Consider the following 19,677-nt stretch of genomic DNA (forward strand, 5'->3'; position numbering starts at 1 on the left):
CATGCCGCCTGCGGCGCTCGGACACTCGCCTTGTAAGGCGCTATGGGATTAGTTTGAGCATTTAGTATTTGTTTCGGTGGTTATTGGATTAAGAACTGTAATATTGAAGGTCAGGTCCTCAGCGGGGCCGCTATGTAATTGAGTAAGTGTGTTTACGTATTTGAAGATATGTTTGGGGAATGGTGATGTTACGTTGATGGTGCAATTTAGCCAGCACTGTAAAAATATAGCTGTCTGCTGCTGAAAGAAAGAAAGAAAGGGGTGACCTTGCCCCCAGACCTTGAGTTATTAGATAAGAGCAAGTGATAGTTGAATGATGCTATGTGTTCGGATATAGGACTCTCTAAACGGCGGGGCAAGATTTTTTTATGTGTAAATTTATGCAATCTATAGATAGTGATATTGGACCGCTAGTGACAACAGTTAAGAGCGGAAAAACAGGTACAAATCGAGCGCTGGCAGAATGTTGCGGCAATGGTAATACTATTTATTTCAAGGTGGAGGTGGTAAATATGGACCAGGCTTTTAATATTGTCGTATGTGCTTGATGCTCTGTATAAAAGTTTGACTCTTTAATTGCGTTTGGTATTTCTGGGTGTGTGTAAAATTAATTTTACTGTTGAAAGTGCGAGAAAGATGAGTTGATGGTGTTTAGATAGAGGCTACGTTTGTAATTCGAAAAGAGGGGATGAGAATGGTAAATTGATTGATGGGCATAGTTTGTGGGGTGATATATGAGTGTCAAGATAGCATTGAGGACGTTTGCGTATGTTGATTTGGGACGGGTGTGAGGTTAGGTGCGGTGGGAGGTGTAAATTAAATCTTTTTTTTTTTCAATGTTGTAGAGTAAGAATAATTTTGAGAAGGTTATAGATGGCTGGTCACGCGACGAGGCGAGAGCAGGGATGTGTAGTTATGTTTAGTTAAAGGGCTGTGTAATGTGGTGTGAGGAGCAATGCGCAGTGTGCTACAGTGACATAGGAGGTAAAGACATGTGCTGCTATGATGTGTCTAGCGTATGGAGGCTGTGCTTTGATAATTATGCTACGTTGATATAAAGTTGACTTTCACCCGCGTTCGGTGGTAGCGGCTCGGGGTTGTGATGGATTGCGGTCCTGGACGGACGTGTGTGTGTGCTTTGACCGCTGACGAGCGCGTTGACCGCGCCAACTCACGCTTGCGGAAGCCGAGTAGGGGCTGTGCGAGGTTTGAAATCAGACGGATGGGTGACTTCACGATCCTGTGGGCAGGGTGCGGAGTTGGGGGTACCTGCGCACATCTGCGGAGTTATTTTGCGAGCGGATCTGCAGGCTCTGCTATGCGTTATTAAGGTAGTTTACGAGTACTGAGCGTATTTACACATCTGTGTGAGGAATTATTTAGTAGCAGTTTGCTGTAGTGTGTACTGAAATTATGATTGGGTGCGTGTCTGTGGGCTGTGCAACATGGTCCAGGGCACATCTGGGATTGGTGTTTTGTGATAGCGTGACAGATACACTGTATGGTTAAATAAGTTGTTCGAAAAAATAAATAGAGTGTTCTAAATGATTACACGCGCCTGCAGCGCAGATCAGAGTGATTGGTTTTCCGTCACCATCTCGGTTGCATGCGAGTAGTAAATGTTTTCCCAGCCGCGTTTGTCGTGTGTGTCAACGAGCTATGAGCTATTCTGACAATAGACGTGAAGGCAGGTCCAGACCTGAGACGCCGGCGGTATACATGAGAAGCACAATGCAGCTTTCACATGTGTCGGCTGTCACGAGCGCTCGGAAGCTAAACTTGGCTGGAGACTCTGGAACCCCCTTCACGGCCGACCGCACGCGCGCACGACCTGCCTTGGAGCGTAATCTAAGGCGCATAGGCGATATCAATTTCTCCGGTGTTAGGTGTGAATGCGACTGTGTTGAGGTCATGTTTGGGGGAGGCCGAGCAGAGACTTTAGGTCGGTATGGCAGCTGAGGGTGTTTGGTTGCATCTGTTGCACTATTTTGCGAGCATGTCTGTGCACTGTGCGGTGCTTTATTTGGAGAGTTAAAGAGTACAGAGCTCGTCTGCTGATATTGTGTACTGCATTATTTAAGAACTGTTTGCTATTGTGTGGTGAAATTAGGAGTTGTTTACGTGTTTGTGGCCTGTGTCAGATGACCACAGTCGGATCAGTGTGAGTGTTTTGTGACAAATATACTCCACGACTAAATAAAAGGGCTCCAAATAAATAGAGTGCAGCTCGTCCTTACTTCCCCGAGCAGCACAGCGCAGTCTGAGTGGTTTTTGCGCAAAAACTGCAATCTGGTCAGACTGTGAGTGAGTCAACAAATAACTGGACAAATTTATCTGTAGAGGAGTTAGAGGTCTGGATTGGAATGAATATCTTGGTGGGTGTGGTTGTGTTGCCACGTGTAGTGCACTACTGGAATTCAGAAACTGCCTTATGTCAGCCTTACATATTGAAACCTATGAGAAGCAAAAGTTTCAAAAAGATATGTCGCAAATAAATAAAGTACACTCGTTCCTCCTTCCATCAGCCTACGCACTGAAATTATTGCGGAAAATTAGCGGTTGTCTGGCTATTTGGACGTAAATGTTTTGCATTATTTACGAGCGGGTCGCCTGTCTGTAGGCTGTGCTATGAGTTATTTTTAACTGTTTACAATTAGCAAGGGTGTGTCTGGAGCATTATAAATGAATTATGTAGGAGTGCTTTGCAGGTCTGTATGGTGTGGAACATGTTGGTGTGATGCATACACTCCATTTCTAAATAAAGTAAATTGGTTCCTAAATCAATGGGCCTAGTGCTGAGTGAGTCCTTTCAGCCGAAACGTGTAGCAAGAGGTTGAATGCTGGTGGCTTAGTTTAGTGATGATGAGCTTGGTTTGCAACAATTTTCTTCTGTTGGTGGCGGCAGCGCAAGTGAGCTTTGTATACTGGCAGATTTCAAACTTGGCGCTGATTCCTAGGAGGTTGGTACAAGTGCCCTTTCTTTACTGCCAGAATTCAAACTCGGCGCTGGTTCCTAGGAAGAGGTGGCTGTCTGGTCCTCGATAAGTAGTTGAAATTACGTAGTTGAACACCTTTGCATACGTATATGCAATTGTAAATTGAATTCTTTAATATGATTAAAATCGAAATGGAATTAAGTACTTAGGTATTTACAGAAGATTAGGTCCGTCGTGTGTATGGAGGGTGGGTGACGCAAGCGGGGCGGCGGCGCAGCGATTCTACAGTTATTACGCGCGCGCGAGAGAGAATCAATTAGCGAGCGTTCTAGTGCAGACCAAACGTGCTGTTATATAGTCATGGCCGATTCCACTGTCGAGCAAACTTTGCCTCCAAAAGTGTAGCACTGCATTCTCGATTGCACAGGGACACGTGGTGGACGGTGAGCAGTCAGCATCGACAGGTTTGAATGTGCCCAGGAAAACAACTTTGGCGCCAGAAGTGTGGCAGTGAACAGCTGACCGTTTTGTGATTATACTCCGAGGCAAACAATTTTGGCGGGGAACGTGTGTAGGCGACGAATACACACGGTGAGCGGACAAGGGACCGCTGTGACGTCAAGCTTGGCAAGTTACAGCGTGTTCAGCGAAAACATGTTTACGACGTGGGAGCAATCGCTGGGCTTGCTCCCAGTGTACCGCCAGTCCAAGCGCGAGTGGCCAGCCGCCTCACGTGACAGGCGTCGGCAGTGTCTCCGCGCACTGGCCATGGGGTGGTGAGGATTTGAACTAATTCAGTTGGAGCGCGGACGTTGTGATGGCTGCATTGTGATATCAAAGATGTGTGTGCCGACTGTGTTGGAGAACAAGTGATGACCGTACTGCTTGAAATAAAGTCTTCAGTCCCTTCCCCCCTGGAAAATCAAAGGATGTGACTTATGTTACTATAAGTGCAGTTTATTATTTGACGCGATTATGATAGGCTACCAGGGAATAAAGATAAGTGACAGAGAAAGTTCGTACATGTGATCAATTATGGTGTTGGGATTTGAACTTGTGATAGATTTTTGTTATGGATGTAAGGAAAGTGGCTTTCTCACCGAGAAAATCGGACATCTTGAATAAGTAATAAATGATAATAATAAATAGATGTACAGTTTTCGAGACATTATCGTGTTGGAATTTGAATTTGGCGCAATTTTCTAGTGGAGGTAGGCCTATAATAATAAATAATAATAATAATGATAATAAATGATAATGAATGATAATAACAAATGGTAATGAATGATAATAAATGATAATGAATGATAATGAGTGTCAATAAATGATAATGAATAATAATAAACAAAAGTAAGCTTTTGCAGCCATTATCATGTTGGAATTTGAATTCGGAGGGAATTTTCAGTGGAGGCAGGTCAATAATAATAAATTATAATAAATTATAATAAATAATAATAAATGATAATAAATAATAATAAATGATAATGAATGTTAATAAATGATAATCAATAATAATAATAAAGTTAGGTACGGTTTTTGCATGCATTATCCTGTTGGAATTCAAACTTCCTGCCATTTTTTCTTCTGGACGCTTAGGTTAGTGGACATCGTACAATTGGGCTATTTTCCCGCCAAAATTCAAAATTCTTGCCATTTTTCTGGAGGTTAGGTTAATGGACATAGCACAATTGGCCTATTTTCCCGCCAAAAGCCGCCATCTTGGATGACGTCGTGCGATGTTGCCTCGTCTGCATGCCACCATCTTGGATTACGTCATCGCCGACATCTTGAAAAAATTTGGCAACAGTGCAGCGTGTCTTGACACTTAGGTTGTCCCACTACTTACGAGGAATCAGTCAGACAGGATGCAGGGTCATCAGCTATTTCGTCACTGTGACAGACGAGTTTAAATGTAGAGGTCGTCAGTCACTTTCAGACTGCAGTTTGGAAACTCTCCATAACGCCACCAAACTCTTCTAGTTTCCTTACATTGTTACTGTCTTTTATTTAAAATCATCCAGTGTGTGTGGTGTGTTATGGTAGTAGCAGTACAACATGGTTTACGCCATGTGATGTCTAGTTTTCTGTGAGAGGCAATAGATCAGAACTTGTTAATGTCAGTTTAGAATGACACAGACCTTGAAGTCGTGGCAGAATAGCAAAATGTACGGCAGTGTACAAAGTGTGTTACAGCAGAAAAGAAACAATGTTTCAAACAACGACACAGGGTGACAGGGATTATCTCTTGCGATTTACCGTATAGTCTGTGGGATACGATGATCCTCCTACAGTACAGGTGAAGAAACTTTACACTGGTCTGTGCAGTTGATCAGTACCTGTATATTCAATTGGATATATGCGAGGAGAGAAATGCTGTAAAAATCTTATCGAGTTCTCTATTGGATGAAGTTAGTGGAACTTTTATAGCTCGTAGTTTATCTCTGTTGAATGGCAAAGAATAACGAAGATAGCATGTTGAGGTGATAGACGTGAATGGGCTCTTAGGGACGCAAATCAGTAGTTCTTGTATGCAGTTTGGGGACACACGACAGTGCAGTAGCAAAATCCTCGTCCTTCTCCCAATTCCTGTTTCCATCGAATGGTCAAAACACGGTCCTGTAGCTGTAATTCAGCTTAGCCTGTTTCTACATGGGTTGCAGAAGGTGGTAGATATAGCTTTCTGCAACTTCTACTCAGTTCCAACTTACATTGATATGATCACATGCACAAAGTTTCAGGGATGGTAGCGTAGAGTCGAGGTGCAGTTGCAAGATGCTTAAGAACTACATAAAACAACATTGGAATTTTACAGTAGTAGATATGTTTGAGAGAGGTAACTCGTTTCGAGGTATGAGAGTGCCAGAAATATGATTCACTAGTGGCTGTAATAATGAAAGGACATCTCCATAGGATCCAACGCAGGTACGTGGCTGAATGGAAAGACTTGATTACAAATCCGGGACAGCATTTCTACCGAAAGTGTACCACTAGAGATCTGAAAAGCTAGTGTACATTTCTTACGATCTCAATCAGCACACCACCTACTACTGTTTGTGATCCTTCCCAATCAACCATCACCTACAACCCAGTCGATATATCACTGAACATCTGTCATAGCATCGAGACAGAATGTGTTATAAATACTGGAGAAATATCTAGTGGCGGCGGTGTGAGGGAATTGCAAATATCAGTTTTATACTATGCTCCTTAGTCGAATCACTTTCAAAATTTGGTAATTTTATTATGACAGAGTACCCACCCTGCTGGTCTGATAATATACACTCCGGCGATCACTGTCTATATTCAGTGTCACGGTATTTGTCTGGAAAAACCACGTCATTCGTGGTTAATGCCATATGTGGATTTATAAAGCCGGTACAGCTTTTAACATGGATACTTGTGTGCGCCTGTAGAACCAAGACCGCTTGTGATGGTAATATGGTTGTATTTTTTTTTTAGCATATAGCAGCTTGTAAGACGATTACGCCTCCCTTTCTAAGACATGGCGATAGCACCTGCAAGAAAAACTTATGAGACATGTCACTGGCAATCAGTTATTGACGAAGTATTATACTTAGTAGTAGGGGCTGCGTGATAAGTTCGCCTAGAGTGTCAGGGTTATAAAGTATATGTGTGTGTTTCGACGTGTGCAAAGAAAATGACTATGTCCAGTCATAAGCAAGGTACGGATTTGACATGGAATACTGTGATAGCAAAGAGAAGAGTATGTCAAGACATAAGAGTGGCACAGATATTTCTATTTCCAAAGCCACAGCCATCAGCATGGTGTATTTACAATACTTTGCTCATTGTCGAATGTCGTTTAATTGAGACTGCGATTGTAATATTTAACTGTAAGTACAGGGATAAAATATATGCGAGGCTGTTTTTTTTCCTACGTCGATTCTGTCTATGCATGCCTGACATGCAGCGCCGGTGACTTGTGCCAGGAATGATTCACATTTCCGGCTAATGGCGGGAGATGTCCGAATGGATAGGCCTGTTGGGGTGTAAGAATGTAGCTGACTTAACCATATCGTCCTCTAGACGGCCGAATAGCGAACTAATACGTAGTAGTGATGGAGAGATTTTGTGATCACGTGGAAATTTGAGAAGATTCAATATGGACATGTGATTGTGCTGGATCGTTATTCCCTCCCATGTAAATTCTTCAGTTGACTGCTTCTGCACATTCCGTGCCTTTATTTACTTGAGGGAACATTGATTTTGGAATGTGCATCTAGCAGGTGAAAGACAAGTGGAAGACACCTTTGCTGGTTCCCTAGACATGACAAACACCTTAGTTGACTTTCTAAATTATAGGGATGATTTGGAATCTGCTATATCACCGACACTGGTATTCATGAGTGGAAGTATCACTTTCCTTTATTTTTTTGTCGAGTTCTCACGTAAAAGTCTTTGCAGACAGGATAAGTTTCTAGTTACTCAGTGGTTTACAGCGCACTCTACCTCACTAAAGTTTCCGATTTATAGAAAAATAATTCCCAGTGTATATCGTCAGAATTATGTTGCGTGAGCGATCGGTTAGGATGCTGCTATGTGGCTGATATCGAGATGTATCGCGTAAATGGTATAATATTATGGCAAACAATGTGAAAATACATGTGTTCTTGTAATCCCCAGAGACTGGAGATGGGTGTAGAAAAGTAAGCAAGCAAGCAGGTTGGGGCCAGAAACAGTAACGTCTTTGTGTCAAGAGGAAGCGACCAGCCTTTGTACAACAGTTTTGTGAGTGACTTTGGTCCACAGAGGGCACGCTGGTCATGCGTCTGGAGTGGATAACCACCCAACCTAGCAGGAAATATCCAGTGCAGTGAGGATTTTATATGGTACTGCCTGTCTTCGCGGTATATATGAGAGTGTCTGGCCGTCGACAGCTATACGAATGCTGTAAAAGGGGCGATTTTATATGGTGCCGGATACTTATTGTTTGTTTACTGCATCGACACAGTATGCGGAGATATATTGCCAGGTTGGAGATCTGAGGCTTCCGTCCTCAGTGGCAGAGCAGTATAATTGAGTAAGAGTCTTTCCATATTGACGATCTGTATGACACTTCTGCAGGGTTTATCTGTCAGTGCAATATGGCGATCTGTACAAAATACTTTTTCCATTGAAAGTCTCATCTGCAGAAAACGGTGGTGGACGGTGCTCCCACACCAGCAGCAGCAGTAGTTTGATGGGTAAATTCAGTAAGGGTAAATTATAAAATGTAGCATAAGGTACTCAAAAGTGGAAATATGTTCTGTACACCACATTCACAAACCACTTCATATTAATAGTATCTCCACCTTACTGGCATAAAACGCCATTAAGCAGTAATTTGTTGACAATTTACCACAAAAAAGATCCACTGCAGTAGCTATAAGCATATAAGATACACCACTCTCTTCACTTGAACAAATTACTTTTTGTGGTTGTAAGGATGTAGAGGTTTGGAGAAAAGAGAACCACTTGCGTGAATATCAAGAGCTCAGATGGAAACCCAGTTCTAAGCAAAGAAGGTAAAGCAGAAAAGTGGAAGGAGTATATAGAGGGTCTATACAGGGGCGATGTTGTTGAGGACAATATTATAGAAATGGAAGAGGATGTAGATGAAGATGAAATGGGAGATATGATACTGCGTGAAGAGTTTGACAGAGCACTGAAAGACCTAAGTTGAAACAAGGCCCCAGGAGTAGACAACATTCCGTTAGAACTACTGACAGCCTTGGGAGAGCCAGTCATGACAAATCTCTACCATCTGGTGAGCAAAATGTAGGAGACAGACGGAATACCCTCAGACTTCAAGAAGAATATAATAATTCCAATCACAAAGAAAGCAGGTGTTGACAGATGTGAAAATTACCGAACTATCAGTTTAATAAGTCATGGCTGCAAAATACTAACGCGAATTCTTTACAGACGAATGGAAAAACTGGTAGAAGCTGACCTTGGGGAAGATCAGTTTGGATTCCGTGGAAATGTTAGAACACGTGAGGCAATACTGACCCTACGACTTATCTTAGAAGAAAGATTAAGAAAAGGCAAACCTACGTTTCTAGCATTTGTAGACTTAGAGAAGGTTTTTGACAATGTTGACTGGAATACTCTCTTTCAAATTTTGAAGGTGGTAGGGGTAAAATACAGGGAGCGAAAGGCTATTTACAATTTGTACAGAAACCAGATGGCAGTTATAAGAGTCGAGGGACATGAAAGGGAAGCAGTGGTTGGGAAGGGAGTGAGACAGGATTGTAGCCTCTCCCCAATGCTGTTCAATCTGTATATTGAGCAAGCAGTAAAGGAAACAAAAGAAAAGTTCGGAGTAGGTATTAAAATCCATGAAGAAGAAATAAAAACTTTGAGGTTCACCGATGACATTGTAATTCTGTCAGAGACAGCAAAGGACTTTGAAGAGCAGTTGAATGGAATAGATGGTGTCTTGAAAGGAGGGTATAAGATGAACATCAACAAAAGCAAAACGAGGATAATGGAATGTAGTCGAATTAAGTCGCGTGATGCTGAGGGAATTAGATTAGGAAATGAGACACTTGAAGTAGTAAAGGAGTTTTGCTATTTGGGGAGCAAAATAACTGATGATGGTCGAAGTAGAGAGGATATAAAATGTAGACTGGCAATGGCAAGGAAAGCGTTTCTGAAGAAGAGAAATTTGTTAACATCGAGTATTGATTTAAGTGTCAGGAAGTCGTTTCTGAAAGTATTTGTATGGAGTGTAGCCATGTATGGAAGTGAAACATTGACGATAAATAGTTTGGACAAGAAGAGAATAGAAGCTTTCGAAATGTGGTGCTACAGAAGAATGCTGAAGATTAGATGGGTAGATCACATAACTAATGAGGAGATATTGAATAGAATTGGGGAGAAGAGGATTTTGTGGCACAACTTGACAAGAATAAGGGACCTGTAGGTAGGACATGTTCTGAGGCATCAAGGGATCACCAATTTAGCATTGGAGGGCAGCGTGGAGGGTAAAAATCGTTGAGGGATACCAAGAGATGAGTACACTAAGCAGATTCAGAAGGATGTAGGCTGCAGTAGGTACTGGGAGATGAAGAAGCTTGCATAGGATAGAATAGCATGGAGAACTGCATCAAATCAGTGTCAGGACTGAAGACCACAACAACAATCTATGTATAAATCTTCAATAAAGATTTTACCTATTTGAGGTTTCGAATAAACCTGCGATTCCATTCCATAGATTTCGAACCATATTCCCATTATAATGTTCTCATCCTTAGGATGCCACAAATTCACTCTTTTGTGGACTTATCAGTTTCTTTTTTGCTTGAGAACGTCGGTCGATTTGACCAAAGAAAATGTATTGATTTGAACTTCACCGATTCTCGTCTGAAGTACATTCAGAAGATATGATCTTCTTTAGTGTGACCATGCACGTAGTGGTGTACTTAACTGAAAAGATCGGTCGTCTCGTGCCACTGTCAGTCGTCAGCACCAATATTGGTGGATTCCTCCGACGACCGATGTCGGCCGAAGACGGCTGATCGTTTCAAATCAGTACACTGCAATGCGTGGTGACAATGGAGCCGACCTCATGGTCCGAACATACATGTTTGAGACTACAACTGGTAAAATGACTGACACTACACAAAACATTACTATGAGCAACTTGTATGTTTAGCCAAAGGCGGAGTTTGTGGCATCCCGAAAATAAAAATATTATACCCCTGGGATACAGTTTGGAATCCACGGCCTGAAACCGCAGGTTTATTGGCAACCACAAGTGGGCAAAATCTTAATCAAAAATTTTAGGTTGGTTTATAATATGGAAAAATAATTTGTTTGAGTGGCAAGAATGGCTTGTCTTTTGCTTAAAGTTACTGTCTACTAATTATTATTACTGCTAACTGAAATTTTTATGGCATTAGGGTGGCGATTAAGGTATATGAAGTGGTCTGCAAATGTGGTGTACATACGTTTTTTCCAGTTTTCTGTGCTTTAGGTGTTCAGAGTTTCAGGGTCTTTTACACTTATACTGAATTATAGTCATTAAAGATTAACTGACATATGCCTGCACATTGTTAAATTAATTCATCAAAACAGATTTCGAGTAGGCCTCTATTTGCAAAGGTGTATTAAAAAGTCTGATTCCCATATTAAATATGCAGTTCTGGTTCAAGTAAAATTAGAAGTGACAATTTGATATTTGACTTTAACAGTTAGGCCTATACCTTGTTCTGAAAAGTACAGTTTCAAAGTGTCTGTATGATACCTCGAATGTTATTCATGATCATCCAAATACCAATTTAAAATCTAATACTTTCACTCTTGCATCTCAAATACTTGTATTACGAAATTTTTACTTTATTCTATGCCAAATTCTGGAGCAGTGCAAGTTTACTAAAAGACACTGTAATATGGTAGATTTTCTTTACCTAAAGCAACATTCAGTCTGAAATAATACAGTTACTTCCTTTCTCAAATCCACTGGGTAAATGTTTATAGAGCAGAAAAACACAGTAGAATCTGATTATCTGAATAGCCTGTTAGTACTGCATTAGTTTTCACCACTTATAGAATAAACTGAGCTGCTGTGAAACCACAAATCTACCTTTCATTTATGAGATAGTATTTGCTTACTTACGTACATATTTTATCCAAGCATTATGTAATAGAAACATTTACCCTCACCATGTAAATTAACCATTATGTGTTCATAACCTTAGTGGCAAAACTTTTGAACAACCAAGTAGCACATTACTCCCATGTAGCATAATAAACCACATTCCGAACAACATGTTTTGGACAGATCATTAGTGCATATTTTGCGTAATACACATATATAAATATGAAAAATATCAATTATGACCTGTTAGTTTCTGACACTAATCACTGTTGAGAGAAGGAAATTGGCATCACAAAGTTTGAGCGTTTTTAACTTTTGTGGCGTGTTGTATTTCCCTTCATCTTGTGTATTCGTAAAACTTATCTTGTAATTTCAGTAACTGAGGACAGAGTGTACAGTACTCACCGTGTTCTTTTCCAGACAAATTAGCTCATTTACATGCATCTTAATAGCAAAAGCGGCAGTGCAGCACTCGTCTCCAAGCATAGAGACATCATGGTGTCCATCCCATCCTTGGAGGCTAAAATATAACGTACTTCATACAGAAAATAGATTCTAACCTAACCTAATCTCCTCAATCCCGTCAAAAACCGAGGAATGAGATTGGATGCTCTGTGACCAAGCCATCATCCAATGTTATCGGGCAACCTTTGGCGACAGTGTCTGACTACTGTTGTCAGTGCCACTCTGAATGCAGTCCTAGTCACGAGTCGTTGTCCTGTATTACTGTATTGCTCGTGGATTTGGTGTACTGACTTCAGTTATTTTTATCTGTTTTGCTGGGCTTATCATTACAGAATTTTGCCACTGTGAATTATGATGTTGATTACTGTGATTGTGTTGGTTTTGCTTGTGTTGGTTGCTATTTGCATACTGTTGTTTTGCTGTGCATTCTGCGAATTTTATCTACCTGAATTGTGCCATGAGAATTTGCATGACTACCGTCTAAGTTTAGTACTGTCTGTATTATTTTGAGTGTTATGATAATTATGATTATGCCTATTCTCAATACCATAATTCCTGTGATGTTTGTTTTTATGTTGATAATCAGAGCTCCAGAAATTACTTCTATCACACTATCATTAGTCATCTGTGAGAATTATACATTATCCAGCCATTGTTGGTTATTTCACCTATAATTGTTTCTGTGGTTGTATTTGTTATGTGAGTTACCATAGATTTTGTTTTCATGTGGTGCAAAAGCATCTTGCATTTCATAGTTGCTGATATGATTGTTACTGTGTTTTGTCGCTACGCTGTTGTCACTATCCAATTCCAGTTCATGAAGTATTGTTTGAAATGATTTTAAATCATCTTTACATCTACCAGTCGAATTTATCTATCTCTAATGTGTAGGTAACATTGTTAAGCAAATGCCAATTAGCTCTGGTGGACTGTATGGGTTTGATAAGTAATGATTTCTGCACCGCATCGTATCTGGTTGTGTGGTATTATTGTTGTTGAAAATCACCTAAACGTCATAAATTTACATGGTAACTAAAGTGTTTTTAATATGAATGTAAATAGTCAAATTCGTCCTTTTTTGTCTTGGTCATGAAGCTTTCTTTCAATACATTCGACTTTTTCATTCATAATGTTCCTATAATGCTTATTTCCCAATTAATTTTCTCCTGGTTGTCTTCAAATTTATTAATGACTGATATTCTGCTGTGTCCGAAAATTGTACTGGCATTGTGTCATTTGAATCTCTGTCTGCACTGGTTGATGAATTTGCGAGTTTAGTGGTCAAGTCATCCATCCTTTCTTTGGTCATACTTAACCATTCCTTTTGTTCTCCACAATTAATTGTTAAGGTTTTCATACATCTGCTAATTTAATTAAATCTTGTGTCAACCTGTTTGCACTGTTCGCTCATCTCTGTCACTATCGCACTTCGAACTACAGTGTTAATTTTAGCCAACAATTCGGCCTTGTAGTATTGCTGATTTCTTTTCAAGTTTCCAGGTTACATAATTTGTCATCAAAACTGCTAAGAATTGGTTGGAGCACTGTTTTGTTCTCTTCCTGAAATTTCTTATTTTGAGTCTGTGATTTATTTATTCCTTCCCTTAGTGATTTACAATTTTCTTCCTGCAATTTTTTGAATCTTTTACCAATTTCTTTCTGTGAGTTTTCAAACATCCCACAAATTGATTCTAACAAATTTACCAGAACGGCATCGTTTGACACCATATTATTACTCACTGAAGGTGCTGTGCATTCTGGCTGTTCAAAAGAAATTGATGCAAAACCAGATTCTGACATATCTTCTACTGGTTGTTGTAAAATTTCGCATGACTGTGGCGACTTTTGTAAGCTTTCACTAGACTGTTGCGACTTATCATCGACAGACTCAACTTCAGACTTTGCATTTTTATTACCCATCATTTGTTCTGTTTCATTATTGGTTAATCATTTTGGATCCGTTCAGTTACCTGAAGTCTCTTGTAAACCATTGGTTGTTGCTAATAGCTCAAGATGGTTTATCTCATCCTGTACCCACTCATTATTTTGTAACACTTTCTGTAGTCTTGTGCTACACTGTTGTGTGAAACATGATTAAATACTATTTCCTTGAAAAATGAAAATGCTACAATAACCAAACAGAAAAACTGTACTATTGTGCTTGCAAATACTCATCAGTTAATGTAATCCACACAGATCCTCTACTATTATGCCAACTATTAACACAATAAAGTAATCGATAGTCATCACAAGAGCAAAATTCTATAAACTGAACATAAAATTTTAGATCAATTGCCTGAAAAAGAAGTAAAACATTAGTAAAATTAGTGCAACAGTATTTTTTGCTTTCGAGAAATCCATTACTATCTCACTACAAATTACCAAAAGGACCAATGAACTATGGTGGCATAAAACGTTGAGATACAGAAGTTCCCCATTATGTGTTTCTGTATGAAATTTAGCCCAAATTTTCCTCCCACTCCATAAAATGTCTATGTATTACAAAAACTATATACCCACAAACTGGTATCCAGATTAAACTCGTATGCTAACCTTTGACTATACAGAACATAATTTTAATTGAACTGCAACTGGTCTGAATACAACTCGTGTTTACATTAAATGTGCAACTGAAGTAAAACAGTTATCTGTTCATAATAAAAATTTCTACTTACCTTGCATCTTGGCAATGCTGTTACAAATTAATCGAAAACAAGCAGGCAGCGGCTAAGCTAGATTTCTATATTTAAATAAAATTTCTAAACAATATTCAGACTGTTGCACACAACATGGTGCAATGTGGTAATGCGTAACGATACAGCTTCTTTAAACAGTGGGATGGGGAGAGTAACTACTTTCTATGAAATGATATTCCCAGACAACGATTTTAGAATGAAGCATGTATTCCAAAACACAGAGTAAAACTTTGTGTGATCTTCCCACATAATGTTGGTCTGAACAGTACTATGCTTAATAAAGTGAAAATGATTTAAAAAGGGTTCAGCGCTAACAGAGAATTTCTATAAAAACGAAACAGCTTAATCAGTTGATATGTTAATGCATGACTCAGGGAAGTGGAGTGGTCTTTCTCTCAGTTCTGAGCAAGTGAACAAAGTTAACTAGCTGACAATAGTCATCCCAACAAATAGCCATGCAGTGCTTCAATCTTACCTCAAACTTGTTCTCTTGAGAAAAAAAAAATTATTCGAAACTGATATTCTTTTCGCCTTTTAATATAAGCATTGGATTCATCCTAGCTGTCCTTTACAAGCCGGTCAGAGTGGCCGAGCGGTTTTAGGCGCTACAGTCTGGTACCGCGCGACCGCTACGGTCGAATCCTGCCTCGGGCATGGATGTGTGTGATGTCCTTAGGTTAGTTAGGTTTAAGTAGTTCTAAGTTCTAGAGGACTGATGACCTCAGAAGTTAACTCCCATAGTGCTCAGAGCCATTTGTCCTTTACAATAAAGTTTTCATTGTCCAAAAGATACAATCACAGGTCAATATAACACTGCTGAATACGTTCATCATCTATCAGACTTGAACTAAAAATGTATCAGACTTCACAGAGGCAAAGAAAGTTTCACAATGAGTACTAAGATTGTTCAACAGTAACATAACTTGCTCTCTCTTTCTCTCTGATGTGCACATCGATAACTTACACAAATCAAAATGAAACACCCATCTTATACTTTATGTCAATTCAAATTTCATCCTAAAATGGTATTCATCACAAGGCTGCATCATTCATAAGAAATATAGTGTTTTGCATTTAGCTGCCCCATGTTCTTTGTTTCAATAAAATATTGAAAGATGTTTAAGTTTCATTTTACTATCATTTGTAATAAGTGCAACCATCTAACAAAATAAGTTTGCCATGAAGCACAGTAATGAGCCACTGTGGAACGATGCGAAACATCTCTGTAAAACGTGTGACGAAATTAGACCCATTGTGAAGCTATCTTGTTCTGATTTCTGATGCCACTCCCTTTCTCCCACTTCACTTTACCTACCAGCACACGAGCAACAGACAGCAGCAATCTGTCGCTTGCAGTACCACTGTGAACGTGTGTGGGGCTACAAAGCAGTGGTGAACCAGTCGATTGCTCACATGTGTGGAAGAGAGCCAGCTCTTACGAGCAGATCAGTGAACAGGCCTGGTCTATAACCATTTGGACAATATACAGAAACAAAACGCTTTAAAGATTTGCTGTCAGTCTTCCTTGACATTCAAGTTGCCATTGATTGTTTTGGAGTGCGCAAGTATGCAATGCTCCAAATGCTTGTAGTTCACTCAAATTTGGGTTCCTTCCATATTGTACCATTGGTGGAATTTCTCCGTCTACAACTAATGGAACACTGAAATAAATGATAAGAACAGACATCAATTACTGCATTTGATCAAAACTGCTTCCCAAGTTTCTGTGTGATAATCATACAATGAGCGTTTTCAACGACACTTTGATTTAGTCACTCTGCCACTCAGGTTTGCTCTGAAGCATGTACCTTATGGTAAACTCGAACTGCCGGCTCTTTTCATTGATGAACCTCATAATTTAATTTGAAATATATTCATGACCATTGTCACATCTATTGATTTTCCTGTTAAAACAAGCAGTAGCTATTTGTACTTTAAATTACTGACTGTAATTGGAGAGTATAAGGTGCTGTAAAGTGCGTATAATAGCTTGTGGAAGTTACTATGGTGTATTTCTTTCTACCAAAAGAGACTGGTGTTATAGGACCAAGCACATCTGGTCATTTGCCTCAAATGCGAGATTGAATATGTGTTACCTGTGTTTGTTTACCTTCTATGCAGCGTAAATAATTATTTACAGGTTCAGAAAACTTGCATTTGTCCAGTCCCGCTGCTAAATGACCAAGTTCCTACAAATCTCCAAAGTTCAGATGTCTGAAGCATTTATGTCACAAGTTTATATCCCTGTCTGACACACAAACACTTGTAGTAAGTCTGAACAAAAGGGTTAACGAATCTGAATCTTTTCTTTGATCAACTGCTATAACTATCATCTTTTTAAATTGAACCCGCTAAACTTTCAAAACCAATGGGATGCTCAGCCATTTCTAATTTACATGCTGACAATAGATTATTTACTGAACATGGCACTGCAAGAACACCTTTTCATTTCCTTTGAAATTTTTACACAGACAGTATTCTCAGGAGAAACTATATCAGTCTTTATGGAAAATTATACTGTACCCGTTTTTGCATAATTAATTCCCACATTCTCATCAAAGGAACATTAACTAAATGTTCTGTTTTCTCTGAGTCTAGAAACCACTCTAGCTTGTCATCAGAAAAAGTTGCAGCAACACCTGAGAAAAAAAAATCTTCACTTCCATTTGTTTCTTGCAAATTAGTTGCTATGTTTTCGTGATAATTTCGCTCTTTAGTGTTCCCTAAAATGACTTGCATTCCTACGGCTGAAACGAGCACATTTAGACTTGCAAAATAAATGCTGTAGACAATGGCAGTTCGTTTGATTTGCATTAAAATTACATTTTGCTTCTTCATATAGTAGGCTACGTTTTACAAAGCCCAATATTAGTTCCTCACTTAACGAGGTTTTCAGAGCAGCAAGAACTTTGTTTTCTGTAAACATTGTTGGTAACAAACTGCACACAGTATGTTTCTTCAATATTAGCTCCAGATCCTTTCACATTACATTTATCGAACTCCAGAAAATGATTTTTAAGTGTGTGGCTATCGTCATTTACATTAAACTTCATTTTCAACGAAATTTTTCGTACCGGTAATAAAAATTCATTGGGCTTACCTTTCCATCAAAAGCTTGTATTAATGAATTCCACAAGTCGTTGGCAATTTTCTTGTCTTGACATACTCCAAGTAAGTGTGTGAAATTTATTAGTTTATTTGCGACTTACACTTCCTGTCGTTTATGCTATGTAATCCCAGAAGAGTTTTCTTCTGTGCAAGTTGTTCGGCTGTGTCACCTTGAGTAGACTTCACCATTTCTTTTTTTGGGGGGGGGGGGTTCCATAACACTCAATGATTCCAGCTTATTTAAAGAGTATCAGTCCTAAATTCCCAATAGCTTTAGTTGGCGTAATAAAACAACGGTACCCTGTACTTGTTTCCTGGGTCATTATGGTAGATTGTGTATTGAATTATGAATTCGTTTTTCCACTGTAATTATTGTCGCAATGTAAAACCTGACTCTACGATCATAACCTCTTGTTATAGCTAGAAACTTCTGTTCTATAAAACTGGGAAGCTTCACTTAGTCAAGTAATAATAATTAATTAGGTATTGCAATTACGCCTCAACCAACGCCTAAGTAAGATATTACACAACGATTACGCACAGAGAGAAACGCATAGGCCTGCTGTGTAACGTAGCAACGAGAAAATATCAAAGAATTATTATGAAATTGTTCATACTTCAAAAAATATCCTCCTAAAAACCATGCTAAATTACATAAAACCATGAGTCATCTGGAATTACATTATTAGTCAGCAAAGAAAAAGATTCGGTTACCAGGAAAATCAAGACTCGATTAACTTGATTATTTAGACTGAAAAGTTACTACTATTTGGCAACCCAGCATCTCAAAATGTATAATTCTCTCGGCCACCACCATATCTCGTCGGAGCATGCCAGCACATATGATTATGAATCATACTTGAAAGCACACGAACCTACAACCACATCCTGTGTCAATGTCACGTGCATTCAGTGCATTACCCGCGGAAGATATTAATACGTGCACCAACGATGTTACATGTGCATTTTCTACCGCCTGGTATTGCAGTGAGCAGAGTTGAAATCCAAGCCACATTGTGTCAACGGGTTGAATTTCATCAATACCATTATTAGTGACTTACACATAATATTTTGAACATATTTTGGATGTTACTGTGCGTCGGTATCCTCGTTGTTGCTCAGATGAACTGCGCCTTAACGCTATGCATCTTCTCACACGTAAATGCAATGGGGGGAAGTACAAATTTACGACTGAAACATTTGCACGGAAACTGGGGGGGGAGAACCTGGTTAGCAGTGTGTTGTATATAATGACGGGCACAATTTGCAATAATGCTGGGTGGCTGGCCACGGTCGCCAGATATATTTGGCGGAAGCAGTCTCGCAGAAAGTGGTGAGTACTTTTGTACCATTTTGATGTAACCTGTTCAAGCTACTTTGCCGTAGAAATAGTTAATAATACACAATAGAAATGATTTTACTGGAAGTGGGTAGTGGAGATGATTTTGTGTGTACAATCAGTTGAACATTCATCATTCAGATTTCTTCATGACTGGTAGGCAGTACAATTGGCCTAGAAATATTTGAACATCTCTCGCAGCAGAAGTTATTAAGTTGACATCGGAGACTCAGCAGTTAGTTTACATGAAATCTGTACAAACATTCGGGTAGTTGTTAAAATGATAGTAAATCACGCACCTATGGTAGCTCAGACGTAATGAGTTGAAGTGAAATAAGAATTACTTTTCGGAAGGTAATGTAATGAATTTGTCATTGTCACATGGTAATTATTGTATTTACTTAAGTTTTTATGTAACTTCATCTTTGTCTTTATTTTCCTTCGATCTTGTTAAACTAAAATGTGTGCCTGCTCATTACAGTGTATTTTTGTAGAGTAGTTTTTCTTGATTTGACACTTCCTTTTGCC

General features: G+C 39.3%; 1 protein-coding gene across 6 annotated transcripts in view; it reads left to right on the top strand.

Annotated features, from left to right (window-relative positions):
- LOC126481093 (uncharacterized) overlaps positions 1-19,677 on the top strand; it is an 801,677-nt gene that overhangs the window by 508,091 nt on the left and 273,909 nt on the right. The gene's annotated exons all lie outside the window — the stretch shown is intronic.

This window comes from Schistocerca serialis, chromosome 5, assembly GCF_023864345.2.
Source record: "Schistocerca serialis cubense isolate TAMUIC-IGC-003099 chromosome 5, iqSchSeri2.2, whole genome shotgun sequence".
Taxonomy (NCBI): domain Eukaryota; kingdom Metazoa; phylum Arthropoda; class Insecta; order Orthoptera; family Acrididae; genus Schistocerca; species Schistocerca serialis.